At 39.3% G+C, this 19446-nt stretch overlaps 1 protein-coding gene across 1 annotated transcript in view; it reads right to left on the bottom strand.

The window, feature by feature from the left end:
• MGAT4C (MGAT4 family member C) overlaps window positions 1-18871 on the bottom strand; it is a 272378-nt gene extending 253507 nt beyond the window's left edge. The window contains exon 1 of the mRNA XM_069764395.1: window positions 18555-18871. The gene's annotated coding sequence lies outside the window, so the exon portion shown is untranslated. The remainder of the gene's footprint in view (window positions 1-18554) is intronic.
• Window positions 18872-19446: the final 575 nt, after the last annotated feature.

Raw genomic sequence — 19446 nt, 5'->3', positions numbered from 1 at the left:
TGATCAATTTTCTTTTCAAAAGGTTGACAAACCTGTTCAATTTGAATTTCAAAAGATTCAATCATCTCTAATCTCCAGCCAAAAAAGTTTAAAAAAATCTAATTTCTGATTTATAGACCATGTTATACATACAGAAGCCCCTATTATTAACGGTGTTTAATACCTAAACTAGCTTGGTTAGTTTTGCTCTGTAATTAAATGAGTCATGCTATACCTGCAGATTCTGGATGAATCACTTCATATTACTCAATGACTCAAGTGGTTTTATTTTGTTGTCTCCTGAATCAAATAGCTGGATATGACAAAGCTTAGTCAGTGGACATGCTTTTTTCATGTTACTGTATGTAACTATGTTACAATTTGTTATATAAGTATAACTGTGCTGCTGTTTCTAAGGTGCAATTTCCAATATTACATGGATATTATATTATATGGTTTTTATTTACTTACAAAATGCAATTTTAAATCAACTATCTACCAAGATAAATAATTAAAAGTGTAAAACCACTTTCAGTAGGCGATGGCATATACATTAGATGTGCCATTTCTTAATGATCATTGGGGGTTCAACAGCTAGGTTCCTCACTGATCCTAAAAATAAAGGGTCTTCAGGGTGTCAGCATTGCAGTGCCCCCTCCCACTCACTTGTACAGGGAACAGCAGACAGCATAGTACACTTGAATCGAGCTGCACAAAACCACAAAAGAGGAATAACAAGGAAGAGAACACAGCAATGAAGCGATGGTACTTTGTTTCTCAGGATATGGGGGGGTCTCAGAGTACTGTAGCAATCATTTAATGATTGTATGTATCATCTATATGCCTGTCTATGGGATATAGTTTCTCCTTGTGAAGTGGACCAGGTCAGCGTATAGAGATTTATAAGTTACTACATGGGGGCCTAATGCCATCGCATCAGGAGGGCGATAATGTCACAATTGGGGCAGGCTTTGCAGCGTTTGAATCTCTCCCCCACATGAGATCACCTACCTATCCACTCTCTCTTTCCCCATGTGCTTACTTCTCCTGTCTGTGCTCTCTTCTTTGACCTGTCTACCCCATGTGCTATCCCCCTTGTCTGCTGTCTCTCTCCTTCCTATGCTGTGTTCTCCCCTCATTTGCTGTCCCATTTGAGCTGTCTCCCCCTGTGCTCTGTCTCTCTCACCCCTGTACACTTTCTCCCCCATCTGCTGTCTTCTCCTCTCATGTCATCTCTTCTTTGACCTGTGTACCCCATGTGCTCTCGTACATGGTCAGACAAAGATAATATTTAAAATGAACTGTCATTTGTGGGAAAACCCCTTTAATGTGACTGGCTTCTTCTGCCTGTAGACACGTTGCACATCTGCCGCAGGGATCAGCCAAATGATTCACTGCGCCTGCGTGGAATTCATGCAGGTTCAGTAAATCAGACCGCCGTGATCTTTGTGCAGATAGCGGCGGTCACATTAAAACTGCGCATGCGCTCCTCCTGTACAAAGATGGCGGCGGTCAGTGAATCATTCGGCTGATCCCGGAGGCAATGTGTTCGCGATGGTGCTCCGCTGGTGGTACCCCGCAAGAGGCTGCGTATGGCATATACAGTGTGTGTGTGTGGTGTGTACAGTGTATACAGGATGTGTGTGTTTGTGTGGTGCGTACAGCATATACAGTGTGTGTTTGTGTGTGTGGTGCGTACAGCATGTGCAGTGTGTGTGTGTTTGTGTGATACGACAGTGTTCCCCTGGTGGTACCGTGCAAGAGTCTGGTACCACCAGCAGTTTCCATATTGAGAAACCAGTCACTTGAGTGTCCCAATATGGCGGTCGATGAACTTCCGACACTTTGAATTCTGGGATCCGGACACATCTGGACAGAACAGGATGTGAAGACATTACAAGTTAAGTATATATTAAGATACAAAGCTCCTCTAGAAGTGTCAATACACAGCCCTCAGAAAGAGAAATTCCAGAAATTGTAACAGCCTCCTTTCTGAAGTAACAATTTTAAAAGTCAACATAGACCCTTTAAATTGATTTTCCATTTGCAGACATGCGTTTTGGGCGTCTGATCTTTTTCATTGCAAACCAGGATTACAGATTAATCTGGTTGAGAAGCCTTTGACAGGGATCTAAGTGGTAAAGTTTTGCCTTTTGGAGATTACTCCATGACTTATAGGCCATACAATGCTCCTTTGGGAGTTTACATATACTGTACAAGTAGCCTCTTCATAGAGAAAGAAGTCATGAACTCTAGTGCCCCTATTGGAAGTAGCAATCCTAAAAGTAAATAGAGGCTATTCGCATATACTGAGAAGGGTTAACAGAAACTAGTCCAAGAATATAAACTGCTAAAGTCAGTCCTGTGTAGATGAAAATGCCCTGTCATATGCCAAAACAATCTGCATGTAATATAAGCACACTGAGAAGAGTAAAGTGGAGCTTGAAGCAGTTACTGTCTTAAGTCATACAAAAATAAGAGGAGCTTTGAACACTGTTCTACAATATTAATGCACAGGGCCGCCATCAGGGCACTACAGCCGTGACTGGCGTATGGGGCCCGGTTACCTGCTCACCGGGCCCCTACCGGCAGCCGCAGGCTGAACCGGGCCCTTAGCGGCGGCCGGCGCTACAGCTGTACGCTATTGACGTGCGGGCTCGCGCCCGCACGTCAATAGTTAACAGCCGCCAGCCGCAGCGTGCAAGTCGCCGGCGTCTGACGTCATTGTCAGTCGCCGGTGAGTGCACGGTGCAGCTGCGTGGAGAGAGGAGCGCGGCAGGTAAGTAGAACTTTTTTGTTTTTTTGAGAGCGGCGATGCGGGGGGGGGGGGGGCCCAGGGCAGTAAAGCTGGACACAGGGTGGGGCCGGGGGGCAGTAAAGCTGGACACAGGGTGGGGGCCGGGGGGCAGTAAAGCTGGACACGGTGGGGGTCGGGGGGCAGTAAAGCTGGACACAGGGTGGGGGCCGGGGGGCAGTAAAGCTGGACACAGGGTGGGGGCCGGGGGGCAGTAAAGCTGGACACAGGGTGGGGGCCGGGGGGCAGTAAAGCTGGACACAGGGTGGGGGCCGGGGGGCAGTAAAGCTGGACACAGGGTGGGGGTCGGGGGGCAGTAAAGCTGGACACAGGGTGGGGGCCGGGGGGCAGTAAAGCTGGACACAGGGTGGGGGCCCAGGGCAGTAAAGCTGGACACAGGGTGGGGGCCGGGGGGCAGTGAAGCTGGACACAGGGTGGGGGCCGGGGGGCAGTAAAGCTGGACATGGGGGGGCAGAGTGCTGGGCAGAGTGCTGGACAGAGATGGGGCAGAGTGCTGGACAGAGATGGGGCAGAGTGCTGAACAGAGATGGGGCAGAGTGCTGGACAGAGATGGGGCAGAGTGCTGGACAGAGATGGGGCAGAGTGCTGGACAGAGATGGGGCAGAGTGCTGGACAGAGATGGGGCAGAGTGCTGAACAGAGATGGGGCAGAGTGCTGAACAGAGATGGGGCAGAGTGCTGAACAGAGATGGGGCAGAGTGCTGAACAGAGATGGGGCAGAGTGCTGGACAGAGATGGGGCAGAGTGCTGGACAGAGATGGGGCAGAGTGCTGGACACTGATGGGGCAGAGTGCTGTACACTGATGGGGCAGAGTGCTGGACACTGATGGGGCAGAGTGCTGGACACTGATGGGGCAGAGTGCTGGACACTGATGGGGCAGAGTGCTGGACAGAGATGGGGCAGAGTACTGGACAGAGATGGGGCAGAGTGCTGGACAGAGATGGGGCAGGATTGGAAACAGATGGGGCAGAGTGCTGGACACAGATGGGGCAGGATTGCACACAGACTGGGCAGAGTGCTGGACACAGATGGGGCAGGATTGGACACAGATGGGGCAGGATTGGAAACAGATGGGGCAGAATGGAGACAGACAGATGGGGCAAGATTGGAGACAGATGGGGCAGGATGGATACGATGGAGACAGATGGGGCAGGATGGGGAGATCATATGGGGCAGAATGGATACCCATGAGGGCAGGATGGGAGAACATATGGCTGGAGCCTGGAATGAGACACACGGGGGCTAGGATGGCGAATATTACCATAGGGGCTAATTAAGGGATATTATTATTGCAGTGATGTATTTATTTTATTTTTTGAGTATACTGTTTTAAATGGGGGGGAGGTCCTGTTACTGTGTAGAGTGATACTATGTTGCCTTCTTCATGTGGTGTAATGTAGAAGTTGGGAAAATTAAGTAATGTGTTCTACAAGCGGAACTCGAGATAACTGTTTTATTTCCTGCAGAGACGAGTCCTGGCTGGATGAAGTGATGGCGGTCTGTGCTGGATGAAAGATGAAGGACTTCACCTAGAGACATCACTGGTGAGTCAGTGTTACCTATACACTGACACTATACACTGTATACTATATACAGAGGTCCTGTGTACAATGTCACCAGTGATCACTGTATTACCTATACATTATATACAGAGCTCCTGTGTATAATGTCACCGGTGATCACTGTATTATCTGTACACAGACACTGCTTACTAATTACAGATCTCCTGTGTATAATGGCACTGATGGTGATAGTATTGTGGGTTTTTTTTATTACTGATCAGTATTGTAGTATTCAGTCATTTGTGGTTATATGCGGTCTGGTCATGGTGTTGTGGTATTTGTTCCTTGTATTTGATATTATTCGATCACTGTGGTGGTAATATGTCATCTGGTCATAGTGCGGTGGTATTTGTTCCTTGTATGTAGTATTATAGGTCATTTTAAAAATTGAAAAATAAATAAAAATATACCTAAATTGTATTGCATATTTTAACAAATATTTAGTAGGTTACAGTAGAGTAGCGCCCGGCCAAAAGTGTCTACCGTGTTATGGTGGCGGCTTAAAAAATCTTTTGGCCAAAACAAAAGCTGCCGGCTATATGTGTGATCTGGTGATGGGAACTGTCAATGTGTGATAGGTGAGAAGTGGAGATTTTCCAAGAGAGAGCGGTGGGACTGTGGACAGTTCGTGGGGTGGAGCCTGGAGGCGGGGCTGGGGTGGAGCCAGGGCGGAGTTTCAAGGGGGCCCCGAAAATTTTGCCAGTATGAGGCCCCGAAATTTCTAGTGGCAGCCCTGTTAATGCAAAGCTTTTTTAATAATGTGTAATGGGTTTTCTGCAAAAAATTATTACATTTTAACTCCAGAAATAACTAGACTGTCAGCATTCAGCATGATAAAAATCCAGAGCTAAATAAATAGATAGATATCCGACCATATCTGATCAACTGCAGACTTTCCCACCTTCCGAATAATGCATACGACAGGGTCAGACTAGAAGTAGTAGTCATACTAAGTCCATTAGCAAAGGCAACCATATCACCTACCAATGTCTTCAGTAATGTCTTCAGTACTACAAATCCTGAGCTGAAATGTTAAACTTAGTTGCCAGGCAATTAACCTGTTCTATGTTAAGTAGTAGTTTAATTGACAAGAAAATTGAAACAAACACTTGCTGCATTTTGTACTCTTTTAAAATATAATAAGTAAAACTGCTTTTAAGTAAGGCATGCTTGGATTATTTTAGTTCCATGTCAAGTAAACAATTTCCTCTGTTAACAATTATGCTGGTTTCTAACCCGTGAAGGTTTCATTCCTTTTTGATAGGAGAATCAAATATTCTTCAGCACCATGCTTTACCTTCCAAAAAAGGGAGATCCATGATTCTTGAGGTCTGGTGGATTGTGGAACCCAACCATCAGTCAATAGATTATGTCAGACCCCATCAGAAACAAATCTGTCAAAAACTTCACACCACCATATTAAAAGGTTTGTCTGATCTTAAACTAAAAGTCTGCAGTCACTCTTTGTAACTGCAGACTTGTGCATCCTCACGTCGCATGAACTGCATAATATGGGGATACTCTGGTGCCAGCGTTGGGAGTAGGGGGTCATGTGACCAATAGTCACAGTCAAGTAGACTGTTTCTGGCCTTGCTAAATACACTTGCATTGAGAGAGGCTGCGGCTATCTAGTTGGAATGTGGCCAGGAGTATGAATATTGCATAATTCAGTCACATGTCCACCCTCCCTGCACTAGCATTAGAGAAATCTCATAGTGTGCAGTATGTATGATGTGAATATTCACAAGTCTGCAGTCATGTATGGGGTCTGGAGACTTGTAGTTTAAGACTGTACAACCCCTGTAAGAAAGGATGCCATTTTGTTTATTTGAACAGAGCCAGATGTGGAGTTTTAGTTTTCACGCAAAAGTTGATAAAAATTATAATTATCAAAATAATGCTATCAAAATAAAGCTTATAACAAATAATATTAAACTATCATAATAATCTGTCAATTTTAATTAGCATTTTTTGCCAGAGGAATAAATACTTTTCTAATCAAGTGTAAAAAAAATCATGGTCAACAAAAAATAATTATAAACTATCTTACTGTGGTGATAACTAAAGATGGGAGGTTTGTTTGAAGCTCGAATTCTCCAGCTATGTTGAATTTTTCCCAAAATTTAAATTTGTGGCGTATAAATTCACCATGAATTGCACTGCTGAAAATCCTATGGTTACCTGGAAAGTACATGAATAATACTCTGAGGTTTCCAAGATGTGTACTAAACATGTTTTGAGCTCCATAATGAAAACACAACCTTAATAAAGACATGTCACTACTACAACCTATCAGGCTAGAGGAAAACAGATGGTAACCAGGCGTAACCCACAGTTTTATGTGTAAATGTGTAACAACGAAGTCTTAAAAATATATATATATATTTTTTTGCAACATGCACACTTTGTGAGGTAAACAGTTGTGTTTAACCCCTTAGTGACCGAGCCAAATTTTTGAAATCTGACCAGTGTCACTTTATGTGGTAATAACTCTGCAACGCTTCAACAAATCCCAGTGATTTTGAGATTGTTTTTTCGTGACACATTATACTTTATGATAATGGTAAATTTAGTTCAATGTTTTTTGTGTTTATTTATAAAAAATATAAAAAATTTGAGAAAAATGTTAAAAAATTAGCAATTTTCTAAATTTGAATGATTATCCCTTTAATCCAGATAGTCATACAACAGCAAACCATTAATAAATAACATTTCCCTCATGTCGGCTTTACATCAGCACCATTTGTAAAATGTTATTTTATTTTGTTAGCATTTTAGGAGGTTTAAAAATGTAGCAGCAATTTTTCATTTTTTCAAAGAAATTTACCACATTTATTTTTTTAGGGACTTATCCATGTTTGAAGTGACTTTAGGGGTCCCATATATTGGGAAAACCCCAAACGTGATACCATTTTAAAAACAGCACCCCTAAACATATTGAAAACTGCTGTCAGGTAGTTTATTAACTCTTCAGGTGCTTTACAGGAATTAATGCAAAGTGGCATGACAGAAATGAAAATGTGTATTTTTACCACCTAAATGTTGCTAACTTCTAAACAGATTACAACAGCCGTCAGACTCTAAGGCCGCTATTTGGTCATGAATTGCCATCGCAAACATCAGGACAACAAAATCATGATCTGAGGGCACCAATTGGGATAAAGAAGAAGCCCCCACACTCTGTTAACCCTTTATAATGATATAGTCACTATTGACAGCAGCATCTAAGGGGTTAAACAGATTTAGAAGGTGCAAATACTGATCGTGGCTGATACAGCAAGTTGTCAGCTATAGTGTACAGCCGACAGCTGCTGGATTGTCATCTGTATGGGGAGGCTATTCTCTTATATGTCAGGTCAGTTAAAAGACGTATTGGCGGTCATTAAGGGGTTAAAATGATGGAATCATGGAAATCCATCTTTTGAAGATTAAAAAAAGTCTTGCCCATCTCACAATGTAAGAAGCACATTTTCTGTCATACAAGATTGGATTAAGGAATTTGCTTAGTTGCAAAATTAGCACTGAGGGGTTTAATACTGCCCTCCTTGTTAGCAGTTTGGCAAGAATACATTAAAGGCTATTATTAAAGAGCAATTATTATGTCACCAAGTTTTTCATGCTGAACTGCACCCTTGATGTAATGGTGGGAACAGAGCGGAATAAAATAAATGTTTTGATTTTTTGTTTTGCCTCTCTGTTGCAGAGATATTAGCAAATATTTCCAATACTATGAGGAAGCCCGCCTGTCATTGTCTAGTGCCATTAGCCAATTCTCTAAGTCTTTAGCAGTCTGTGAAATGGCACTGGGCATTTTTTTGCTTATCTTTTCAAATTGAATTGCAATTGTTCACATTTGCATAAAGCCAGGAATTTCATGACATTTGACTCTAACTTGATTGATCCACTCATCTCTAGTCATAAGTAAGGATGTACGTATCTGTCAAAATTCTAATTCAGAAGATTGAATTGAGATACTAAGGAAGCTTGATTCACATCGATTCATTTGATAATAATCGAATGTGGATTATTATGTTCATTATAATGCTCCAGAAATCCAATACAGTATAATCTACTGGAGTACAAAATAAAAGTGAAAAAAGTTATACTCACCCAAGCCACACTTGCCATACAGCCCTGCTCCTGTTAAGTCACCTTCTTCAGTCCAGCCTTCTGTGGCATTGCTGGCATGTTTGGTACATGGTATCTTCAGCATGATATAAACAGGCATATTTCAGCGCTGGAGGAGGATGTACTAAAGATGACACTGAGGACTAGACCAGACCAAAGAATACAAATAAAGGGTACGGTGCACCACAAGGTACAAATATAGATGAAGCAAACTGTAGAGTGATGTATAATGCATGAGAGGACAATGAACCATGAAAAAAGAGAAAAAGGATCAATGCCTACAAAATGCACATAACTGAATCAAAAAGTAAGAAAAGCAATTTTATTAACACCAAAATTGCTTTTCATACTTTTTGATTCCGACCAAAGAATATGTCCTGGCTGCCTTTTTGCTAGATTCACACATTGCAAAAAAATGTGATTCGTGGGAATTCAATTTTTCTTTCTTTAAATTCTAGATAAATGAAATTAATTTTAACTCATTTTGCTCATCTCCAGTGATGACAATTGCCGTAGAATTTCAAGATTTGAAGTCTCCACACTTTCTCAGTTTTTCATTTTGGATTGATATAATCCAATGATACTGTATTAAAAAATATATACACATATAATTAAGCTATTTGGCCAGATTATACTTTGCAAAGACTTGAAATAGTACGCAAAAAATCCAAGAAAGAAAATACACAGTTATATGGTTTTATGAGCATCTTCAAAATGCTGTCTTGGCTATTTAATGCAGAATGTAATTTGATTTGTTCCATTGAAACACTAAGAAAGGAAGTCTCAAACTGAGGAGCATAGATTTATTGCTAGGTCTTCTCCTTGTAACCTTGAGCAACTCACATTATCTCCTGGTGCCTCAAGCACTAAATATTTTATTATGAATTCAGCGGGGCGTCGATTGATTTAAAGAATTTGTGTTTTAACCATCTGCAAGGTAAGCTGCAATTGCTTAATAAGAATAGGGATAATGAGAGGATATTATTATTATTATTATTATTTTATTACTATTATTATTATTTTTATTATTATGATTCTCAGATTATACCTGTTTAGTGTTATTACAGTATTTTTAGCTGTTGAACAGAAAACATATTTATCATCGTATGATTGAAATCAAAGTACAGTGCATGTTAACTGAAGCATGATTTTTTGTTTTCATGCATTTTATCACAAGGAGCTGGCAGGTGGCAGTATTGTGACATAGATATCTATAGATAATGTCTTCTGTATCTTGAAAATAACAATGCAAATATTTAGTGTGCTTAGATTTGTACTGAACACGACTTATTTGTATGCATACAATGTTTAATAATTTTGGCTGTGTCACGTGCTGTTAATTTGAATGCTTTATACCAGTTTCACTGCATATTAACACATATATCAAAGCAATATTTTTGTATACATTTTATTCTAATAAATTATCAATCAAACAGTTCTTCTTCTTCTTATTTATTTGTATAGCACCATTAATTCCATGGTGCTGTACATGAGAAGGAGTTACATCAAAATACAAATATCGCTTACAGTAAGCAAACTATCAATGACGGACTGATACAGAGGGAAGAGGACCCTGCCCTTGCGGGCTTACATTCTACAGGATTATGGGGGAGGAGACAGGAGGTCGAGGGTTGCAGTAGCTCCAATGGTGTTGAGGTGGCCGTGTAGTCATTACAGGCTCTTCTTTGAAGAGCTGGGTTTTCAGGTTTCTTTTACAGTTGAATGTAAGAATCATTTAAATCAGGGGTCCCCAACTCCAGTCCTCAAGGCCCACCAACATGTCATGTTTTCAGGATTTCCTTAGTCTTGCCCATGTAATAATTGCATCACCTGTGCAATGCAAAGGAAATCCTGAAAACATGACCTGTTGGTGGGCCTTGAGGACTGGAGTTGGGGACCTCTGATTTAAATCATACTTTGTATTAATAGTATGCAGGTTCTTCACCAAACTTGATATTTGCAAAAATATGGTTAGCGCGGCAGCAGGAGCATGTTTTATGCAGTATATCTTTTGATTGGTGTAAAATGATACACTTTGGCTACAGTTTGTCTGATAAAAATGAATAAACTCCATAAATGAGTCTAATGTGACTCATCACTTATTTTCCCACAGACATACTTCATAAAGGCAACAGTAGATATGCGAGACATAGAAATTAGACAGGTGCAGAGTTACCAAGTTTTTATTTTTTGTTCTTTAATCAGTGAAAGTCAATACTTCTCTGTCACTGAAGACCTAATGACTAGGAAATCTGAGAAAAGACTTCCTGTGTTGCCTTGCATCCCCAATTACAATATTGCCATTGCTAAGCATTGCACCCCTAGCAACTAGTCTGACCATTCACCTCAATGTAGGTACAGAACTGTAGTAAATCAAAGAAGCTAAAATGCAGCTTGCCAATATTTTCCATAGATCTGCATCACAGCCTGTAGTATTTATCACACCTTTTTAATCATAAATTTGGTTAATTATCTCTTTTAACTGTAGATTTACATTTTTATGAACCTGTGCTTGCATTTAACCCTTTGCGACTCAACTAATATGTGAACAGCCAAAGCAAGGCATCCATATATAGAGAAAGGCTTAAAAGCTGTGCCCGCTCCGTGCAGAAAGAGTGCTGGTTGCATGACACCAGATGACAGTCACTACTTCAGTCAGGTTTAGCTCCAATCATAATAGTTGAATGGGAACCTGTTATAGGAAAAATCTTTATTAACCTGCAGATATGGTGTTAATCTGCAGGTTATTAGCATGCTGAAGCCGTGTGGCCGCTGCACTGAAAACTCAGAAGTCAGGCAGGAATTTACTTTAATTCTTCTTCCAGCCTCAGCTTTCAGTCATAGGGGTCTAGAGACAAGCACATATATTCAAGTACAATTTTATTCTATTCAATTGTTTCAAAAATTCAACAAAATGGAGATTTTTTGTCATTTGCCTCTGCGCAAAATCAGCAAAATGGCAGCTGGCTGGGTGACATTTTTCCAATGCATGAAAGGCCATCAAAAGGTTAAGAAAGTAAAAAAATGAATACTCACCTTATGTTTCATCTCTCTGATCCCTCCACTCTGTATTTACCCCATGTAATCTTCTTTGCATCTTTTCATCACTGCTCCGGAGTGATGAAACTTCTTGCTCTAATGAGGCCTGGAATATTTCTGTACATGCGGGCACAGTGGCGCACATCGAAAACATCCCAGGTCTAATCAGAGCTGGAAGTCCCAGACTAGCATTAAGCAGTGCAGGGTTTCAGCACTCATAGGCAGTGATAAGATGCGGACCAGATGGTCAACAGTGAAGGGCGGAGAGGCTGGAGAGGTGAGCGGTAAGGGGAGTATAAGCATTTTTCTTTATTTTCTGCATCTTACATTTATTATACTCTGGGGCCTGAAGACACACCAGAGTATATAAAGGTTCATGCAATTTGGGAAAGAATGATTTTTTTTGCGAATCAAGTTGCACCTCTAAAAGTTACAGCTTGGCATATAGAAAACAGGCTATCATTAATGGCCTCCTTTTTCAGTAGTTTTCACGGTAACATTAATAGTGTCATTTAAAACTACAACTCTTCTCACAAAATAACAAGCCCACATTTGGCTATGTCAACAAAAAGTAAATATAAGTATAGATTCATGGAAAGCGAGGAGGAAAAAACTAAGGAGCAAATTAAAAAGTTTGCATGTCCAAGGGGTTAGAAATAAATTACAGCAGAGATAACGTTACCATGGGCTGACAGCGGTTCTCTTCAGAATGTAATTTATACAACTAGAGAATGACAAAAAAGCACAATAGGGTCTTATCTGGTAAAATCTTATGAATAAAATTGCACAATCGGGCATACTTGATAGGGTTGTGTGTGCATAACCATTGAAGAGGCTTACGGCTGCTGTAGACCCACAAGGAGAAATCAAAGAAGAATGGAAACAAATGGGTTAACATGTGCTGTTGTCGAAAGATGACGAGAAGACAGGAATCCAAGTAATGTGGTTTTTCAAGGCGTTTCGAAGTTTGAAATGATCGTCAAGAAGTTTCGAAGTTTGAAACAATCCTGGTTTGTCCTGATGAAGAAGTTTCAAACTTTGAAATACGTTGACAAATAAACTGCATAACTTGGAATCCTGTCTTCTCATCATCTTTTGACGGCAGCGCAGGTTAACCCATTTGTTTCTGTTTTTTCCTCTTCAGAATGTAGATGCTATCGTGAAACCTTGAATTACGCCAGTGATGTCAGTGGAATTGTGATAGACATACGTTTACTAAATCCTGTAGGCTCACCAAACAGCAAAGCCCCCAAATTAATATAATATTTATTAACCCTTATGGAGCATATGGATACAGGTTATGTATATGAGAGAACTACTTGACTTGTATTGGGGTTATACACGAAATTATAGTGTATAAATAGCTTCTATTACTAGATGTGACAAATTCATTAGCTTTATATTTAGTCAAAAAGATACCATTTATCAAACATTTTCAGTAGCCGCTTTGCAAAATATATGATCTAGTGCTGGTTACGACCTTCTTTGCCCTTAGGACAGCATGTATCCTTTGTTGCATGGATTCAACAAGCTGCTTGCATTATGCCTTGGAGATTCTCATCCATTACTTTATTATGCAGTTGGCCAATGTTCTGTTTTGTAATGGTTCAGTGGGTGTATAAGGGGTTTAAGCTTTAGGTCAGCAAAATTGACCCTCATTTTATTTTAGATATTAAAATCTCAAGAAAGTGTGATATATATTGTCAGAGAGAAATATATACTGTTAAAGGGGGAAGCAGTAACAACTGCATTTAAAGGCCATTATTAAGATTACACCTTCTAAATATATTTAATACATAATTGGTTGTTCAATAATACTTGCTCCAGCTCTTGGGAACACTAGACCAAGTGCTCTATATTCCATTACAATATAGTTGGCATCACTTTACATATTAAATCAAAAGGCTGTTGTTAAAGCTTTTAGTGCACCAAGGTACTGCTTGCTATGCATTATTCCTGCATATGCACGCAACTTGGAATGGCAACATTTAATACAAGCTGTTCTAAATCCTGTAAGCAAGTTAATTGGTTATGTAAATTGATTATAAAACCAATAGAAAGTGAATAATATTTTGCATATTTTCAACCAATTGTTGATGATTAAGGCTACTTTCACACTAGCGTCGTGCACTGCACGTCGAAATGCATCGTTTTGGAGAAAAAAAGCATCCTGCAAAATTGCTTGCAGGATGCGTTTTTTCTCCATTGACTAACATTAGCAATGCATTGCGACGCATTGCCACACGTCGCAACCGTCGTGCGACGGTTACGTCATGTTGTGGCGGACCGTCGGCAGCAAAAAATGTTACATGTAAGGTTTTTTGCTGCGTTGTGTCCGCCATTTCTGACCATGCATGCGTGGCCAGAACTCCGCCCCCACCTCCCCACAACTCACAATGGGGCAGCGGATGCACTGGAAAAATGAATCCGCTGCCCCCATTGTGCAGCGCTTGCACAGTATACGTCGGTACGTCGGGCAGACGCAGCGCGACGGCCGCATACCGACGCTAGTGTGAAAGTAGCCTAAATCACTTTTTTTTAGATTAACAAGTATATTAGCAATTTTTTGTCCAAGCAACAATCAAGGCAGGGAGATCCAGTCTTTTTTGCATAAAGCATGGCATCTCAGTCAGTGTTTCTATGCACAGTGCAGATGTCAGGATGAGTTTGTCATCGAATGCTGTGTTCTGCATAGGCAATGACTGAGAAGAGAAAGTTCTCAGTATGTGAAAGTGAGCTATGTCATCTCATTTGCTGCCTATTAAAAATCATCATGACTGCTACGCTATGCATAGGCAGTGCTTGAGATGTCAGGCTAAACTATGCTCTCCCACAATTCCTCACCACTCTTCTCACTTGTAATATTGTAAGAGGAAAGAGAGACATGATGGGGAGCTGTCCCAAATACAAAATTGTACCATGTGAAAAAACATTAACATGCTAATAAACTTTATATTTTTACATACTTGTTTTTCTAACCTGGTCATGGATTAGGATTAGGAATAGGGTTTGAACTAGCGATAGAGCCAGGACTAGGGTTAGTGATAGGTCTAAAGTTAAAACTATGGTTAGTGTTAGAAATAGGATTAAGGTTAGGGATAGTGTCAAGCTAGATTTGTGTAAAATTTTAGCAAATGCCAAAAATAACTAAAGGGTTAGAGGGCAAACTACGCCAGTATTTCCTTAAAATATTAGAAATCTGCTTGGCTAAAAAAGTGTTCATTAATGCAGTAGTGGAAAGGACTTAGGGAGTGCTAACAGTCCATGGTCTAAGAACCGAAAAATGTTAGTCTTGCCCTACGCACTTGTAACCTACATTTTGCCACTAGAGCATGCTTCGTAAGGCTTCTTGTGGACAGCCTGTGTGCCTGTGCTATGCTTTCTAACCCCTAAAGAAAGCAACTAGATAGAATGCAGTGCTCTACCTAGGCTACCAATGAGCCCTGCCGACCTAGAGATAGTGCAGGGCTGTTTTTAAACTATTTCTCGATTCTTTCTTTCTTGCTCCAAATTTATAAAGAAAAAATACAGAAAGGTAAATGTCTCCCTGGGTTAACTAAAATATTGAATGATTGTTTAATGATAGTAACTTCCTGCAAGGAGAGGACAGAATGATAATTTTTGTGAAACGTAAAGTGTTATGGGTAGTTGAAACTTGGGGGGGGGGCACTGAGGATGTAACTTTAATGGGTAAACTTCGGCTTTTCACTTTAAACACGGTCGATAACTTTGCACAAATTCTTCCAGGACCTAGAGTTTTATATTGCACTGTATATACGAAGCTTGTCTATACATCATTTTATTTTATTTATGTTTTGGTCACAGTTATATTCTGTTTGGAAATTACATGAAATACTCTAATGGAGTATATAGATATGTATGTTTAAGCCAGAATCTGTAAACTTAATTGAACTTTGTGTTATTTTGCTAAATCTTTCTTTCTGGATGTTTTCTATAGAATTTAGAAACATGCACAACTACTAATTTTATACTATTAGTGAATACATAATGCACATGTTGTACTCTAGCATCAAATAAATTACCTGATTTTTCTTTTCATATGACCTTTAATGCATTTTGAATTGAATAGTTTTGAATAAAATGGCTAATATGACAGAAATGTAATGTTATATTAAGTTATACACATTATATTATTTCATATTTGAACCCCTTCCATACATCTACCCTACATGCATGGTGCTCAGGTATATGGATCAGGCTCAGAAGCTGAGCCTGCACCATACCTGGAAGGTGTCACTTGTGTTACGCAGCCGTCTTTTTTTCCCCCTATAATAACAGATATCAGAGCTACTGGAGGATTTAATCACAGCTGGTAAGCCATTAAATGCAACGTTAAATCTCTGACAGTGGCATCGAAGGTGCGTGATTCTGGGGGAACATTCTGGGCATCGCCCCCACTGAGAATAGGTAAATACAAAGTGTGGGTTTCTTTCCAAAAAATCCCCATAGGACTTGTACACAATTTTTTGAGCAATATTATAAAATATCCAATTTCTACCACAAAGCACTTTGCACTGAAAATACTTCCTTCACACCACCAACCAAGTGCAAGTTTATGTAAATTATTGATGACTCTTACTAAGTATATACAATACAAACCAAAAATATAGCATACATTTTAATAGCATACGTAAAGTAAAAATGTTTAGCAACTGTAAATGATATTTTTTACAAAACTAATGATAATTCTAGGGGAAAATATATATTAAGATCACAGTTGACCACTTACCATAGAGTTTTGACATCAAAGAGATTTAATACTGATATTAAATTCTGCATCAAAGAACAGTTTTGAGATTTGTGCAGTATTTTAACGTATCCCAATTCTTTGCATATAGTAGATATTGGTAAGTGTAGGGCAATTTAACACATCCTGTCACAGGCATACGGTGTAATACTTAGTTTTAGAGTCCCAGAAAGAACCCGAATCTCATCCCAGGGGCACAAGATGTCCAGCAAATTAAAAAGGGACTTTTAGGTTCTTATGAAAATGTACAGTATAGGTACAGATACACATACACAGACAGACATAACATTAGGTAATATTTCTTATATGAAGTTTATATTTCAAACTCAATTTTCAATCAGTACATTTTCAGGACTCAAGTACCCCATGCACTTCCATCATCCTGGCCATCATCATTTCTTTGGTAAGCCTGTTGGTGAGCTGAATCAATCTCTTCATCATTATTGATATAAAGTTTTAGCAAATTTACATGGACACAGACAATTTTGGAATTCTCAATTATTAGTATAAAGTTCATTCAACAGGTTGTAAGTTGCAAACAGCTTTGGGGTATATGTTATGTTCTATTATCAAGCACACAGGTCACAAGATCCCGTATATTACAGTGGATAGACACAGCAAAGAGAGATATGTCAGCAGGATAGACTGTAATTACCATTGGAAAGGGTGATGCATGATATTATCCCATAGTCCATTAGTTTGGATGCATGTAATTAAGTTTTAACTCAGAATTTGGGAAGCTCAATAAATCTTCCTGTGTAAGATACGCCAGGTTTGGTTGTAAGTGGTGCTGTGCCAAATTTGGAATCAATCATAAACTTAAGACTATTGAATTTCAGCTGTAAACTATACCAAAATGGAAAATATTGAAAAAATATAGATGTCATACGATATTGTGGCGCACATTTTTTTAAAAAATCATATTGGTCGCACTGATTCTGTTCGGCAATGTGCATTCTAAGGGTTCCGCTAAAGAGAAACGAATGGCATAGTTTTAATATAGAAAGTACACCATTTATCTTGTTCCTATTTATTGAGAAAATATAATTGAATTGCCTTTGGAAGTCAAGCAATCAGTTCACACAGAGTAGTTAAAGCAAGTTTCAATTCGGCAAAGCACTTCCTAGAATAAGCATTGTTAAAATGCCATCAGCATACCTGACACATAATAAGACTGTCAAGTTACAATTGGCATTTACATAAATAAGAGTTATTATTCCAGGATATTGAATAGCTGGAAGAAAATCAGAAAAATCTAATATTTACAATGGTTGATGATAGCACTGCTGGCTTTTTATATACGTCATCAATGTCATTGTTGCAGCTAACAGGTGAATACTTTGTTTACAGAGTGATGCCATTCTCATTATTACAATTGCTTCCAAAACACAGAAATCATGCAAAATATGGAATAATTATGTCTCTACTGTGTTGTTAATGATATAGTCACCTTTATGAGGTGTCAGAAAGGTTTCATTCATTAGACTCAAGTTCTGTTCCAGTTCCAGTGATTATCGAATTCTTCAACCAGCATGGACTGTACTCACTCAATTAAATCTCGTATTGTATCTGATTTGTCAGTGTCAATGTCACTGTTAATCTCTTAAATCCACATCAACTCAGAAACCTTTAGAAATTGCTTATTTTTTTCTCTCTCTCTGCAAGAAGCACTGGCAGGAAATTGCCACCAGAAACATATTATAACAAAGCTGCACATGATCCAAGCATCAGTGGAACAATATGCATTCTGCATTATTAAATAACATTCGTATGTATAATACAAGAGCGTCTATAGACAAGCCTTTAAAATGCAGCTCTTTGCCCTCACGTTACAGCAAGCGTTTCTGCATTGTTGCTTTTGTTCATCTACTTTAAATTCCTCGAAAGGTGAACAAGGCTACCGCAACTTGTCTAAGAACTCGAATAACTTATTACCCTGTAAATGTCAAATTATCTCCGCTGCGGGAAACATAGCTCATCCAAGGCTCACGTAATACACTATATCACTCTACAAAATTAATGATCTGGGTTTTTTTTTTAATCAATAAATAGCATTACAAAATAGAGATTATTAGAAATATTAGTAAATGAAGTAAGCAATATTGTTGCCTGCATATAAAACCTATCAACAGCAGAATGCTTGAAAATGCTGTAGTTAAGTCTTCCAATACTAAGGCACAGGGTTGTGCCAGCATTTTCCTCTGCACGACACACACATCAGCTAGAATATCTAAGAGAAGACAAAAAGAAAAGCCTCTCTTACCATGCACAGAGAAAAGCTATTCGTTCAGCTAGATCCAAGACTGGTGTATCCAGACGGGCAGCATGAGTGATCTTTGGGCCTCACACAAAAGCGAGATAATTGGCTCTCAATGAAGAGATGTAAACATCCATCATAATAGCAATGGTGCTGAAGCTGAAAGCCACCTCAGCTGTTCTAGCTACTCTGTGAGATGATGTCACAAACATCATCTTGGTGTACTCTCATTGGCTTTTGTTACCTGGAATAATATCTTAACCCTAAGCTTGCAGCACCATTTGAAAGGCGGATCAGTGCTACATTGCTTGCATACAGTATCTGGAAAGAGGAGAAGACCAGCCCTGAAATAAATGAGAAGATACAGAGCTCTGATACTGCCACTAAAAGATAACAGATTTCTAAACAAAATGATTTTGTTCCTAATTCAGTTTACTATAAGATCGCATTTTCTTCATTTTTTTTTGTCTAAAATATTCCCAGACAATTCTGCTCCTTTGAAAAATGACAATTCTGTAAAAATCACTTCACCTGCTTCCATGTCACAGATTTCTTACAACTGACTGGTCAGTGTTTAAAACAAGTAGAACTTTGACAATATAAAGTATTAATTCTAATTTATATTGAAATGTATTTTGGATGCAGCCTGCACAAGATTAATGCAAAATCTGTATCGACATTCATGTATCTCTTAGTACAGAAGTGTGAACACAGGGAAGCATTTTTGTGCATGTTCCAAAACATGTTACTGACTTTATTTTACTACCCTATTAATTTGATCCTAGTCTATTATACTTATGTGTGATAAGGGTATTTTCCGTTGCCGGATGGTGAAATTGCATCTTTTTCGTAATGTTCCGTAAAAAATTCAATGTAGACAACCTTTATTTGGTCAATC

The sequence above is a fragment of the Ranitomeya imitator genome, chromosome 4 (assembly GCF_032444005.1).
Source record: "Ranitomeya imitator isolate aRanImi1 chromosome 4, aRanImi1.pri, whole genome shotgun sequence".
NCBI classification, from domain to species: Eukaryota; Metazoa; Chordata; class Amphibia; order Anura; family Dendrobatidae; genus Ranitomeya; species Ranitomeya imitator.
The sequence above is the reverse complement of the archived record's forward strand: the minus strand, read 5'-3'. Positions and strand labels throughout refer to the sequence as shown.